The sequence below is a fragment of the Gymnogyps californianus genome, chromosome 1 (assembly GCF_018139145.2).
Source record: "Gymnogyps californianus isolate 813 chromosome 1, ASM1813914v2, whole genome shotgun sequence".
Lineage (NCBI taxonomy): Eukaryota > Metazoa > Chordata > Aves > Accipitriformes > Cathartidae > Gymnogyps > Gymnogyps californianus.
In genome coordinates this window covers 602234-606310 of record NC_059471.1, presented here as the reverse complement: position 1 = coordinate 606310, position 4077 = coordinate 602234, and positions in this window count along the sequence as shown.

Here is a 4077-nt window from a genome sequence, read left to right as displayed (position 1 = left end):
GCTGTAGCTGGACTCTAGATGGTATTCCTAAATAGAAACAAGACCTCTGGAATTGTTAAGCTATTGATCGGCATCTGGGTGACTTGTTTAATAATTTTTTTCAGATGCAGAGGGACAAGATACGCCCCAAAGAGCAATGGAGGAGAGTCGAGCGCTGTGAGAAGGTAGGTCGGCGTGTGGTGTTGGAGGGAAGATGGGACTGGTGGCTATATGACTACATTATGGTGTGTGGTCTGTTGTTGTGTGGTGTGTGTGGTTTTGGTTTTTGTTTTTTTTTTTTTTTTTTGAAGGTGTGAAGCGATGAGCAAAGCAGGATATCGGTACTGGAGCCGACTCGGGCAAGGTGAGCCCTGTCTAGTGGGCTGAAGTAGCAGTTATTTTTCAGGTGTCATATTGTTGGTGAAGTTAGAAGCATCCCTTGTTGTTTGTCTCTTATAGGTGGTACCCGAGCCTCGACGTGGCAACCTGTAAACAGCAGAAGCAGGGCTAGCGAGCAGCCAAGGTAAAGGAGCGGGAGATGGGAATTGGTGCGGTCAGGCCGTGGTTTTGGGCAGTATCTCAGCATGTGCCTTTTGCTTTGGTTTTTTTCAGATGCCGCAAGCAGGCTCGGAGGGGCGAAGCCGCATGCTGACAAGCGGTCCGAGAAGGCGAGGTGGTTGTGGGCCGGGTCGGTGTCTAATAGCAAAATGTTACATGGCCACTCGGTTAAGCATTTCTCTTTGGTCTTGCAGGTGCCCTGCGGGCTGCCTTTGGAATTGGACGTGCAGTTGAGGTGAGCTGGGGTAGCAGCGAGGAGGAGCGCGGGGCCGGTGACTTCTCCGAAGCGCAACAGTAACTCTTTTTTTTCTCGATATCTTACGTGCCACAAGCAATGATGGCTGCAGCGTACAACTCTGGAACGAGCAGGTGAGCGGAATGCCGCGGCGCATTTGAGGAGGGGGTGTCGTGGAAGAGGTCGGCATCGATCGATGTGATGCTTACTGCTGGCACTATTTGGGTTTTTTATTGCAGATGAAGAAGAGGAACACGGTGACTGTAGGAACCTCCCAGTTAGCTGATATGGGTGTGGCTTTTTTTGTCGAGGATGGATTCAGACCCCCGGCCCTCTGAAAGCTAAGTTGAGGGAGCAGGGCTGGGGAGGGGCTGGGAGGAGGGGACGAGGTCGGGAACTGCAGGGAGGGGTTTTGAAATTAGCGTAGGGGAGAGGGCTGTCCAGGAATGGTCCCCTTTGGGCCCATAAGGGAGCGGGTTACTCTTCAGCATGACGCTATCTTGTGCCGGGCAGGGCAGTTCCAGCCTGTGTCTGTCTTGTTGTGTTGTTTGTGTAGTCTGTCTTCTGTGTCTTAGACCTTCCTCAGGTCTCAATGTCCTCTTTGCGCTCGAGGGGCACGGCACGCATCTCTGGCACCATCCCTCGGGTCTCGAATGCCCGTACGCATCGGCGTAGCGCCGATCGGGTGCCGCTTTTCTTGCGTAACAAACGTAAAGCGTGGATCGTTCTTGCTTCTCGGCAGCTTCCGGTCGGTCCTCCTTTGCTCTCTTGTTCCAGGCTGTGTCAGCAGCTCTGTTCTATAGCCATCCGCTTTCACGGACTGGGGCTTCTTCCCTGCGTCCTCACGTTCTTAGGTCTTGAAGCCGGGCTTCTTGCGCATCCATCATCTTAGTTTTGACAGCAACTTTTCGTAACGGGCCGTCACGTTAGACTCTTTTTCTGGGGTTGCCGTAGAGCCTCCCCGCCTCACCATTGCGGCCTTGCAGGTCTCCTTGCCTGACAGCATCTCCGGTCCGGGAGTCGTTCTTCTTGCTGAGAGTTTTCTCTCATCTTTGAGTTGCATTGTTTGTGGTGTCGGTCTGTGCGTGTGTGTGTTTGGCTCGGAGCTGCTCTGCCCAGGGGTGTAGAGTCAGGGGTAGGTGGAATAGCAAAAAGAGTCTATATTGGAATTGGATGGGCATTTGAGGCGAGCTGGGTAGTAGCAAGGAGGATCACGGGGCCGGTGACTTCTCAAGCCCAATCGTACGTTGGTGTGTCTCAGTATCTTAGTAGCCACAAGCTACGATGAGGGTAAGGGGAATGCTACGGCCCTTTTGAGGAGGGAGGTGTTGCGGAAGAAGTTGGCGTTGACCAGTGCGATGCTGACTGTCAGCACTGTTTTGTCTTTTGGTTTTATTGCAGATGATGAAGAGCTCGGCAACTGCAGGAACATGCCGGCTAGCCAATGTGACTTTTTTGTCGAGGATGGATTCAGACCCCTGGCCCTCTGAAAGCTAAGTTGAGGGAGCAGCGATGGGGAGCGGGCCCCGGGGGAGGGGACGAGGTCGGGAACTGCAGGGAGGGGTTTTGAAGTTAGCGTAGGGGAGAGGGCCGTCCAGGAACTTTTCAGCACAAGACTAGCGTGGGCAGGGCAGTTCCAGCCTGCGTCTGTGTTTGTGTAGTTTGTGTAGTCTGTCTTCTGTGTCTTATACCGTACCTTTATCAGGTCTTAATGTCTTTGTAGCTCTCTGATCGGCAGGCACCTCGGTAGCCTTCCCGAGAGTCCCGAGCTCATCGCCTCATTGGCATAGCGCCCATCGAGCCTTCTTGTCTTGCAATTATAGCTTAAAGCGTGGATCGGTCTGGCACATGTCGTGCCATAGATGTTTTTGAGCGGTCATCTCTCGAGGTGGCGAGCTAGGCGGCGCTTGCGGCTCCGCTCTTGAGAGTTCTGTTTGTACAGTTGTCTTCTGGGGTTTCGTTCCCATGTTCTTAACGGTCTTAGGTCTTAAAGCCTGGCTTATGCATCCATCATTCTGGTTTTGACGGTAGCTTTCTCTCGCAGGCCGCAGCGGTCGCCTCTCTTTCTCAAGGCCGCTATAAAGCATCTGCGCCATCGTGGCACCGTAGGGCTTCTGTCGGCCACATCTTCCCTACGGCAGTCGGTCTTCTCGCTCACGGTCGTCTCGTGTCTCACGGTCACGTTATTTGTGGCGTCTGTGTGCGGTGTCGGTCTGCGTCGGGGTCGGAGCTGCCCTGCCCAGGGGTGTAGCAATATGGTGTAGCAAGGCACGGTGTTGTGATAATATGTCGATCTGCTCAGATTCTTTTGGCAAAGACCGTACGGTTCATCTCTGGGCAAGTAGCTGTAGACAGCTGCCACAGAGTTGTTTTCATTGTGTTTTGCGGGTGCCAGAGGTCAGACTCCGGCCTTCTGGGAGCGGCAGTTTGCGTGGCGGTCGAGCGGGTTGAATCTTGAATGTGCCTTAGCTTGTATATGTGGGGCTCAATATCTGGGGTTTGGTTTTTCTTTTTTTTTTTTTTTTTTTTTCCAGGTGTAGTTAGAAGGCACATGCAAAAAGAAGACAGACCTTTGGTCTCGCCAAGCTATCGGTCAGCATCTGGGTGACTCGCTTTACACGGTTTGTTCGGGTTTTTCCAACGCGGAGCGACGAGCCGCGTGCCGAAGGACGACAGAAGAGGCGAGCGGAGCGCCGGGTGAAGGCGGGCCGGCGTCCGATGTCGGAGGATCGGCACAACTGTCGGCGGTTCTGACTAGCTTATGCTTTTTCAGTTTATGCTTTTCTAGATGCAAATCGATGTATGAAGCGGGATATCCGCACCGGAGCGGACTTTGGCAAGGTGAGCGATGACCGGTGTGCTGAAGTAGCGCTTTTTTGTGGTGTCGTATTATTGACGTAGCTAAAATCATACTTTGTTGTTTCAGATTTACAGGTAGCGGGCAGGGCTCGGCACAGAGGACCGAAGAATCTGACTCTGAGCGGCCGAGGTGAAGGAGCAGGAGAGAGGAAGTGCCGCGAGCGGGCGGAGGATTTGGGCGATACGTCAGCATGTACTTTTTCCTCTTTTTTTGGCAGGGGCCGCGCCCCTTTCCAGAGGGGCGAAGCTGCACAGCCACGAGCGGTTGGAGAAAAGGCGAGAGACTCGTTAAGCGGTCCGCTCAGGCTCAAATTTCCGAGGATCTCACAGTAACTCGGCCGAGCGTTTCTCTTTGGTTTTGCCGGTGCCGCGAAGGCTTTCCTCAAACGGCTGAGGATTTGAGGCGAGTCGGCGGAGGAGAGAGGAGCGGCAGGGCGGGAACCGCA